The sequence below is a fragment of the Acipenser ruthenus genome, chromosome 10 (genome assembly GCF_902713425.1).
Source record: "Acipenser ruthenus chromosome 10, fAciRut3.2 maternal haplotype, whole genome shotgun sequence".
NCBI lineage: Eukaryota > Metazoa > Chordata > Actinopteri > Acipenseriformes > Acipenseridae > Acipenser > Acipenser ruthenus.
The window spans coordinates 20,934,765-20,945,650 of NC_081198.1; the positions used below are offsets into that span (position 1 = coordinate 20,934,765).

Here is a 10,886-nt window from a genome sequence, read left to right on the forward strand (position 1 = left end):
TGCTTCCAGAGGGGAAATGTGCAATTTAAGCAGGAGAAAACAAAACAAAGCAAAAACACACACATAACACCAAAAACAAAACATAAACTGGCGGAGTGCGTCTTACAAATAGTCATGCCAAGCTGCTATGCTGTGCAAGGTGCCTTGGGTAACTACAACTGTGCCTCGCTGGCTGGCTGGCTTGCTAAGAAGGTCCTGGCATAGGGACATGTTCCACCACACTTGTCTGGTTAGCTGCATGCTCCCAGGAAACAAACTGCTGCTGTCTACATCATCACCACATGTGAATAAAAGAAAGAAAGACAGCAAGAAAGAAAGAGAGAAAGAAAGAGAGAAAGAGAGAAAGAAAGAGAGAAAGAAAGAAAGAGAGAGAGAAAGAAAAAAAAAAGAAGTAAAACGGCGGGAAAACTTGCATCAACACTGGCACTCTCCCTCCAGCAGGGGTAGACAAAATGCTCACAGGAGAGATCCAGATCTGACTTTGACCAACGTTAGAGAAAGGTGTGCACCGTTCCCGGAGGTACTGCAATACCGGGCCGATGCGTGGAGTGGACGGAGCAAGCCCCTGTTCCATCTCCCGATTCCAAAAATCAATTTAATATATGGTCCCCTGATAGGGGACGTATCAGATATTAAACTGATAAGAACAGATACTACACTTGATCTTAGCCAAAAGGCCGAGAAGCGATGGCGACTTGGCCCTTGCCCGGGGCCCCCCAGCCCGGACGGCACAGGGGGATTCAAAGGTGGGTGCAAAATTTCAAGCACAAGCAGACCCCCAAAACACGGGCTGCTGCTTCCAGAGGGGAAATGTGCAATTTAAGCAGGAGAAAACAAAACAAAGCAAAAACACACACATAACACCAAAAACAAAACATAAACTGGCGGAGTGCGTTTTACAAATAGTCATGCCAAGCTGCTATGCTGTGCAAGGTGCCTTGGGTAACTACAACTGTGCCTCGCTGGCTGGCTGGCTTGCTAAGAAGGTCCTGGCATAGGGACATGTTCCACCACACTTGTCTGGTTAGCTGCATGCTCCCAGGAAACAACCTGCTGCTGTCTACATCATCACCACATGTGAATAAAAGAAAGAAAGACAGCAAGAAAGAAAGAGAGAAAGAAAGAGAGAAAGAGAGAAAGAAAGAGAGAAAGAAAGAAAGAGAGAAAGAAAAAAAAAAGAAGTAAAACGGCGGGAAAACTTGCATCAACACTGGCACTCTCCCTCCAGCAGGGGTAGACAAAATGCTCACAGGAGAGATCCAGATCTGACTTTGACCAACGTTAGAGAAAGGTGTGCACCGTTCCCGGAGGTACTGCAATACCGGGCCGATGCGTGGAGTGGACGGAGCAAGCCCCTGTTCCATCTCCCGATTCCAAAAATCAATTTAATATATGGTCCCCTGATAGGGGACGTATCAGATATTAAACTGATAAGAACAGATACTCTTTTATTGAGATTTTACATTTTTTACATTTACACCCATTCGTTTTTTCATTCATTTTACATTTCTTTTAAAGATGACATTCATGCATACAGACATACATTTTGTTTTAAAAGCATTTAAAATACATTTAAAAACACCAAGACAATTGTGCTTTGTACATGGTTAAAACAGACACAGATTAAAATCAACATGAAAAAAACCTGTGCTGTTTTAAAAGTGACTGGAAAAAAAGAACCATCTATAAAAAACCAGTGCTTGTGAGGGCCGGGGAGTGCTCTCTAAAAAAGTTCAAAAGTGAACATAAACCTAGATCTAAAACAGGGACAGGGGAAAAGGGACAGTGTATAGAACAGTGAGTTAAAATTCTAAAATTTTAAAACACTTAAAATGTAACTTTTAATAGTTTACATTAAAAATCTTAAAGATACATAAAACAAAACAAAACAAAATCAAATAAAACATTCAACGTAAATCAAATAAAAGTCCATAAAACTGAAACAAAAAGACTACATAAAACCAGGGCACCGTTGAAAAAACGGTCATGCCAGCTAAAAAGGGCGGAATGCTGGCATGACAAAATAAATAAAAGGCTTAGCGGTGCCCCGTAGTCCCGCTCCTAGGAGCTAGCGGTTCCAGTTTTTTCCTTTATTCCATCTTCACGTCCTGAAGTCCGGCGATCCTCCACTCCGCGCAGGCCTTGTCCTTCCCGAGGGTCCGGATGTCCAGAATTACAAAGTCCTTGATAAGAGTTTGTGCCCTTCTGGTCGTGGTGATAGTGTCTAGCTCCTGCTTGTGATAGACACAGACGTTACGGCCTTCCCACAGGATCTGCTTGACAACATTGATGACACGCCAAACGCACTTAGCTGTGCTGGTATCGATTCCTCCCGCAGGCCCATAGAGCACAGTCTCAGCGGTCATCTTGGCCGTGTCAGCAAACCTGTTTAGGAAGACAGAGACAGAGAGCCAGACACTGCCAGCCACATCACACTCCCAGAAGATATGGGCTGGTGTTTCTCTCTTGCGGCACTTTGCATAGGGGCATGTTTCTACTTGGGCTAGTCCCCTCCTGAACATGAACGCTCGAGTGGGGAGTGCACTGTGGACGGTGTTCCATGCTATATCCTTCTGGACATTACTGAGGCAGCTGTGAGACACATTCTCCCAGATTTTTTGGCTTTGGGTGAGGGAGAAAGTAGCTACTTTTTCAATTTCCTGGGAACCGGCAAGATATTTAGTTACAGCCTTGTATTCCCAGGAGGCCAATTTTGCTTTATCTAAGCCCAATTTATATATAGTGTCCCTTAAGGTTCTATAATACAATGGGGGGTCCCAGGAGTACGGCACGGTGTTATCAATAGTGCAGAGGCCCAAGGCCCTGAGACAGGTGGCAAAATAGAAACGATTCATGTAACATACCTTCCTGTCCAGGGCCTGGATGTTCTTGATAGTTTGCGTGAGCCCCTGCACTCGGGTGAGCTGCACAACGTCCGGGACCCCCTTACCTCCCTTCTTGTCGGCTTTACTCAGGGTGGCTCGCTTTACCCTCTCCATCTTGCTGCCCCAGATAAAGCGGTGGATAATGCGGTCCACCACTTTTTTGGTGGTCCTGTCTGGGGGAAAGATTTTTCCTACATAAGAGAGGATGGGGAACAGTATAGACTTGGTTATTAATACTCTACCCGTCATTGTTAAGGATCTTGTGCTCCATCCGCCAATCTTTTTACGGACCTGGTTAATGGCCGCCGTCCAGCTCTGGGCCCCCGAGCTATTGTTCTCGAAAATGAGGCCCAGAATCTTGATTTTGTCCTTTTTGACAGAGTACATGTCCGACAGTTCCCTATCTACCTGCCAATTTTTAGACACGTAGACTTCGCTCTTGGACTTATTAATCACTGCCCCGGTCGCCGTGCAGTACTTCTCAAGGATATTACTAATCCGAGGTACCGACGATGTGTTGGTGCAAATGAGTGACACATCGTCCATATATGCTGTTGTTTTGACCTGGACCCCGTTGGATCCAGGCAGCTGGAAACCAGTTATATTGGTATCCCTACGAATTGCCTGCAGGAGGGGTTCAATGCACACGACATATAGCAGTGGGGATAGTGGGCAACCCTGTCTGACCCCTGACTGGATAGATATTTTACCAGTCAGGTGCCTGTTCACCAAGACTCGGGTACTAATGTTTGTATATATGGTTTTAACCCACTCCCTAAGTCCAGGAGCGAATTTCATCTGGTCCATCACTTTGTACATATATTCATGGCTTACCCTATCGAACGCCTTCTCCTGGTCAAGGTTGAACAGGCAGAGGGGATGGTTCCGTTCTCTAGAATAAGCCAGAATGTCCCTTGTTAACATTAAAATATCCGTGATGGACCTCCCTGGGACGCCACAAGCCTGGTCGGGGCCAATGACCAAAGGGAGGTGTACTTGTAGCCGGAGCATCAGAGCTTTGGCTAGTATCTTGTAATCCACGCAAAGGAGGCTGATTGGGCGCCAATTCCGTAGATCTTTAACTTCCCCTTTCTTATGAAGGAGAGTAATTACACTCTCCCGCATAGAAGGGCCCAACCGCTTCTCCCTGTAGACCGCTCTGTAGACCTCCGCTAAATGGACTTTTAGCATGTCCCAAAAAAGATGGTAATACTCACCCGGGATGCCATCTGGACCTGGCGTCTTACCGGTGTTCATGGTCTTAACCGCCTGGGTGAGCTCCTCCAGCGTGAGTTCTGGGTCCTTCTCCTCCTCCTCGTCGTCCCGCACTGAGTCAGGCTCCAACTGGCTCAGGAACCACTCTATCAGGGTGTCATCTGTAGCTTTGATGTTATATAGGTCCCTATAGAAGTTCTCTACCACTTTTTTCACTCCCTCACTATCCTCTACTATCCTCCCCCTGCTGTCGAGCATGGAGGACATCAAGTGCCGCTTCTCCCTCGTTTTCTGGAAGAAGAAGCGAGTACACTTTTCGTCTTCCTCCATTTTTTGCACTTTTGCATTGTGCATGACCTTTCGTTGTTCCTCCCTACAAAGCACTGAAAGATCTAGCTTGGTCTGGGCTATCTCGTCGCTTACAGGGAACCCCCGAAGCTGAAGCAGGCTCAGATGCTGGAGGGCAGCATTCAGGTGTTTATATTTGGCCCTCCTTTCTTTTGCTTTCCTCTTGCCTGCTGCTATGAAATAACCCTTAGTTCTGATTTTGACCATCTCCCACCACTCTATAGGGGAGTTGAATAGGTCACGCAAAGTGGTCCACTCAACAAGCCTGCTCTTATAGGCTGCAGCTATGGAGGGGTCATCGAGTAAGGAGGTGTTTAATTTCCAAACCCCTGACCCCATCTGGGAGGTCTGAGGGACCTGCAATGTTACCTGCAGGAGCCTATGGTCAGAGAAGAAGACGGCCTGGGTGTCTACTGCCGTCTTCGTAAGGGAGCTGGTATGCAGGACGAGATCTATACGGGAGAAGGAGGTCCCAGATGAGCTCACCCAGGTAAAGGGAGGCACCAGGTCCTTACCTGCATCACACAGGGAGAAATCAGATATTACGGAGGACACAACTCTACTAGAGCGGTCGTTGCGTGGCCTGCTCCGGTCTACGTCCCTCAGAGCACAATTGAAGTCACCTGACACGATGACGGGTACGTTCCCCAGCAGGAGTGGACGCAGCTGTGGAAAAAATTGAACTCTTTCGTTTTGGTTAGTGGGTGCGTAGACATTGACCAGTCTGAGGGGAGTGTTGTTGTATGTCACATCCACGCTCAGAATTCTACCAGGTTCTACCTCCCTGCTGCTGCGGGAGGTAATAAATGGGTTTTTAAACAGGATACCTACTCCGTCGGCTCTGGCTATGTTGGAGCCCGACCAGAAGGAGTCCCCCAGGGTCCAACTCTCCTTCAGGTCCCTATAATCAGGGCTCGACGAAATACCACACTCCTGCAGAAAGATGAGATCTGCTTTCAAGTTAGCTAGATAGTTTAGTACATCAAATCTTTTTTGTGTCTCCCTGATGCTCCTGACATTAACAGACACACATATCAGGGCCATCAGGGTAGCTAACAAGAAAAGGAGTCGCTGCGTCCACCCCATAGCGACTATGATTGGGAGGTCGGGACACTCTTCCTACTCTTAGCTCTACGCTTGCTTCGAGGGGGCTTGGGCTTATTTGCAACTCCCATCACCCCTGAGAAGGTACTCACTGCTGCCTCGTCCAAGAAGGCACCGTCTTTATATGCACAGTACGTGGAGTTGTTGGGGCTATTCAACTCCCCACAAGGTAAGTCTGGTGGAACTTGCTCAGGGCCCCTCGGAACGTGTGGGTCAGCTTTGTCCTGGGGGGGGGTTATGACAGACAGCATTCTTTGGCTGTTACCGTCTGTTGAATTGGAGCTGTTAGCAGACTTCTGGCTTACCGCGTCCAGGGGTATTCCCATGTCCTCCAGTGCTGTATCTAGGAGGACCTCTAGGGGGCCCCTGGTTTTGCCCATACAAGGGAGGGGGTCAAGGATGCTTTGAAGGGAGGCCCTTCGCTTGAAGAGGGTCATTGCTACCGAGGTACTGCTGGTCAGGGAAGGTGTTGACCCCGACCTCTCCCTCGGTGCATTAGTGAACACCTCTTCTGCGAGGTGTGCTAGGGTTTGTGCCAACGACTGGGAAGGCTGGCTGGGGATGCCCTGGCTGGCTGCTACCTGCCCACTAGGCGGCAGTGTAGCCGTCCCACTCGCCTCCGTCTCTGCCTGCGAGGGCAAGACTGGGGACTTTGTGTGGACATTAGCTGGTTTTGGATCTATGGGGGCCACCTGCAACTTGCTGTCTTTGATCCTGATCTTCTTTCTTTTCCCCCCCTCGTCTCTACCCTTTCTTTTCCCCACCCTCTGCTGGTTCTTCACTCCCTTCCCCTCCTTCTCACTCTCACTTTCACTGTCGCTTTCGCTTTCCTCCCCCACGGACTCAATCCTTATGGCGTCATAACGAGAGCCGAGGGGGAGTGCTGGCGCTGAGAGGGCCCTACTCAGGGGGGGGCCGCTGCTGGGTCCGGGCTCCCTCCCTGACTCGTGTTCTGCATCAGAGGAGCTACTGGAGGAGCTAGTGGAGTGGCTGTTGTACTCTCTCTCTGGGCTGGGGGAAGGGGTCCTCGTAAAACGGGACATGTCTCGGGGGCGGGGGGGTGAGGGGGTGCTGGTGATGATGGTGGTGCTGGAGTCTGGGTCTTGGATACTGTTGGTGGTGATGTGGACTGATCTTTGTTACTTGCTCCCTCTTCCTGCTCAGGCCTAGGCTTGTTCATGTTTGCCTTGCTGGCTCTGGCCATGTTGGCATAGGAAGAGGGGCAGTCCTTAAACAGGTGCCCCTTCTTTCCACACAAATTGCACTGCCTCTCTTCTCTGCAGTGGCTGGTCTCGTGGGGGGCGCCGCAGTTCCTGCACTTGACTACAGTACACGCGGCCGTCAGGTGTCCTAATTCCCCACATTTCCTGCAGAGTTTTGGCATCCCATTATAGAATACCAGCCCTCTGTTGGGCCCTAACACTATGGAGTTTGGAATGTGGCGGACGCCTCCAATGCCCGATGGATCAACATTAAGGCGTACCAGCCACTTTCTGGCTCCTGTCCAAACCCCATCTTCGTCTGTAATTTTCCTCCCTTCTGATGACACCCTCCCATAGCGGTTAAGCCATGTTGTAATATCATAGTCGCTAACAGCCTCATTGAAAAATTGGACAGTAACAACTTTCATTTCTCTGTCTGTCAGTGCATCCACACAAAATTCTTTGTATGGAGCGAGATATTTATTCTCCCCCCAAAAGGACCACATTTCTTGTAACTTTTGGGGGTTCCTAAAACTGACCTCAAACACTTCCTTAAGCCCTGGCAATTTCACCAAACAATTCAAGTCAGAAGGGGAAAAACCCATACCCCTCTGAAGAATGGTCCGGCTGAACTCCAGTCTCGTCAGTCCTGGTTCCGTTTCATCTTGCTTGTTTCTTGTGAAGCGCACCGCATTGTGCCTCCTGGTTTCCTGGGTTGGCCAGAACGCCATCCTTCAGCTGGCTCCTCCGATTGGGGTGGGAGAAGCCTCTGGACGTCCGGGTTGTCTCTCTCTACGGAAAAGAGACAACGTAAGCAGCAAATCTGGGCAGTTGAAGGAACTATTACTTTAGTCCCTGAGGAGATGGTCGCCTCTCAAGAGGGACCCCCTCCCCAGGTGAACGGTGTCCTTCCCTGGCGGAGTAGGGGGCGCTGCTTGGCACCGAGACCACGTAGGAAGAATCGTGGCTGTGACGCCTCCTCGGGGTCCGGGGCCGCCCTCTGCTCCTCCCAGATGGCGCCCTCTGCTGGGCGCCTGCTGCTCTCTCGGTCTGGATCTCGATTACAATCAAGGGCTGGGGATGAGGTCGTCTAGGTCATCAAAGGGTCCTCAAAGGTCGTCTGGATGGTAGGTCCTCCTTCTCTCTAACTCCAGGAACGTCTGGAAAAGCCGGAACCGCCTGAAAAAGAAAAAAACGGGAACCGCCTGAAAAAGAAAAAACTGCTCTCAACAGTCAACAAAATCTTGAAAGACCCTCGTCCTGGATTGGGCAAGCCAAAACCAGACTGAGCATTAGTCTTCCAAAAAGTTGCCGAGCTGAAGAAAGCCAGTCAAAAATAAAAAAAATTCTGTTCCTCCTCACCCGAACAAACCTCTCACAGACCCTCGGAGGGAGCGGGCAATGCCACTACCCTCTAAGCCTTAGTCTTAGAAAGATTTATTCGAACTGAAGAGAAGCCAGAGTATATGGCTGGCTAAGAAGGACCTGGCATAGGGACATGTTCCACCACACTTGTCTGGTTAGCTGCATGCTCCCAGGAAACAAACTGCTGCTGTCTACATCATCATCACATGTGAATAAAAGAAAGAAAGACAGCAAGAAAGAAAGAGAAAGAAAGAAAGAGAGAAAGAAAAAAAAGAAGTAAAACGGCGGGAAAACTTGCATCAACACTGGCACTCTCCCTCCAGCAGGGGTAGACAAAATGCTCACAGGAGAGATCCAGATCTGACTTTGACCAACGTTAGAGAAAGGTGTGCACCGTTCCCGGAGGTACTGCAATACCGGGCCGATGCGTGGAGTGGACGGAGCAAGCCCCTGTTCCATCTCCCGATTCCAAAAATCAATTTAATATATGGTCCCCTGATAGGGGACGTATCAGATATTAAACTGATAAGAACAGATACTACACTTGATCTTAGCCAAAAGGCCGAGAAGCGATGGCGACTTGGCCCTTGCCCGGGGCCCCCCAGCCCGGACGGCACAGGGGGATTCAAAGGTGGGTGCAAAATTTCAAGCACAAGCAGACCCCCAAAACACGGGCTGCTGCTTCCAGAGGGGAAATGTGCAATTTAAGCAGGAGAAAACAAAACAAAGCAAAAACACACACATAACACCAAAAACAAAACATAAACTGGCGGAGTGCGTTTTACAAATAGTCATGCCAAGCTGCTATGCTGTGCAAGGTGCCTTGGGTAACTACAACTGTGCCTCGCTGGCTGGCTGGCTTGCTAAGAAGGTCCTGGCATAGGGACATGTTCCACCACACTTGTCTGGTTAGCTGCATGCTCCCAGGAAACAACCTGCTGCTGTCTACATCATCACCACATGTGAATAAAAGAAAGAAAGACAGCAAGAAAGAAAGAGAGAAAGAAAGAGAGAAAGAGAGAAAGAAAGAGAGAAAGAAAGAAAGAGAGAAAGAAAAAAAAAAGAAGTAAAACGGCGGGAAAACTTGCATCAACACTGGCACTCTCCCTCCAGCAGGGGTAGACAAAATGCTCACAGGAGAGATCCAGATCTGACTTTGACCAACGTTAGAGAAAGGTGTGCACCGTTCCCGGAGGTACTGCAATACCGGGCCGATGCGTGGAGTGGACGGAGCAAGCCCCTGTTCCATCTCCCGATTCCAAAAATCAATTTAATATATGGTCCCCTGATAGGGGACGTATCAGATATTAAACTGATAAGAACAGATACTCTTTTATTGAGATTTTACATTTTTTACATTTACACCCATTCGTTTTTTCATTCATTTTACATTTCTTTTAAAGATGACATTCATGCATACAGACATACATTTTGTTTTAAAAGCATTTAAAATACATTTAAAAACACCAAGACAATTGTGCTTTGTACATGGTTAAAACAGACACAGATTAAAATCAACATGAAAAAAACCTGTGCTGTTTTAAAAGTGACTGGAAAAAAAGAACCATCTATAAAAAACCAGTGCTTGTGAGGGCCGGGGAGTGCTCTCTAAAAAAGTTCAAAAGTGAACATAAACCTAGATCTAAAACAGGGACAGGGGAAAAGGGACAGTGTATAGAACAGTGAGTTAAAATTCTAAAATTTTAAAACACTTAAAATGTAACTTTTAATAGTTTACATTAAAAATCTTAAAGATACATAAAACAAAACAAAACAAAATCAAATAAAACATTCAACGTAAATCAAATAAAAGTCCATAAAACTGAAACAAAAAGACTACATAAAACCAGGGCACCGTTGAAAAAACGGTCATGCCAGCTAAAAAGGGCGGAATGCTGGCATGACAAAATAAATAAAAGGCTTAGCGGTGCCCCGTAGTCCCGCTCCTAGGAGCTAGCGGTTCCAGTTTTTTCCTTTATTCCATCTTCACGTCCTGAAGTCCGGCGATCCTCCACTCCGCGCAGGCCTTGTCCTTCCCGAGGGTCCGGATGTCCAGAATTACAAAGTCCTTGATAAGAGTTTGTGCCCTTCTGGTCGTGGTGATAGTGTCTAGCTCCTGCTTGTGATAGACACAGACGTTACGGCCTTCCCACAGGATCTGCTTGACAACATTGATGACACGCCAAACGCACTTAGCTGTGCTGGTATCGATTCCTCCCGCAGGCCCATAGAGCACAGTCTCAGCGGTCATCTTGGCCGTGTCAGCAAACCTGTTTAGGAAGACAGAGACAGAGAGCCAGACACTGCCAGCCACATCACACTCCCAGAAGATATGGGCTGGTGTTTCTCTCTTGCGGCACTTTGCATAGGGGCATGTTTCTACTTGGGCTAGTCCCCTCCTGAACATGAACGCTCGAGTGGGGAGTGCACTGTGGACGGTGTTCCATGCTATATCCTTCTGGACATTACTGAGGCAGCTGTGAGACACATTCTCCCAGATTTTTTGGCTTTGGGTGAGGGAGAAAGTAGCTACTTTTTCAATTTCCTGGGAACCGGCAAGATATTTAGTTACAGCCTTGTATTCCCAGGAGGCCAATTTTGCTTTATCTAAGCCCAATTTATATATAGTGTCCCTTAAGGTTCTATAATACAATGGGGGGTCCCAGGAGTACGGCACGGTGTTATCAATAGTGCAGAGGCCCAAGGCCCTGAGACAGGTGGCAAAATAGAAACGATTCATGTAACATACCTTCCTGTCCAGGGCCTG

The 10,886-nt window shown here is 48.2% G+C and overlaps 2 non-coding genes and 2 pseudogenes across 2 annotated transcripts; all 4 read right to left on the bottom strand.

Moving 5' to 3' along the window:
• Positions 1-498: 498 nt before the first annotated feature.
• On the bottom strand, positions 499-689 carry LOC131738453 (U2 spliceosomal RNA). The gene has a single exon (XR_009329975.1). It is a non-coding gene; the product is annotated as a U2 spliceosomal RNA (small nuclear RNA).
• Positions 690-1,288: 599 nt separating this feature from the next.
• LOC131738386 (U2 spliceosomal RNA) lies at positions 1,289-1,458 on the bottom strand (annotated as a pseudogene).
• Positions 1,459-8,502: 7,044 nt separating this feature from the next.
• LOC131738464 (U2 spliceosomal RNA) lies at positions 8,503-8,693 on the bottom strand. The gene has a single exon (XR_009329980.1). It is a non-coding gene; the product is annotated as a U2 spliceosomal RNA (small nuclear RNA).
• A 599-nt stretch (positions 8,694-9,292) lies between these two features.
• Positions 9,293-9,462, bottom strand: LOC131738387 (U2 spliceosomal RNA; annotated as a pseudogene).
• Positions 9,463-10,886: the final 1,424 nt, after the last annotated feature.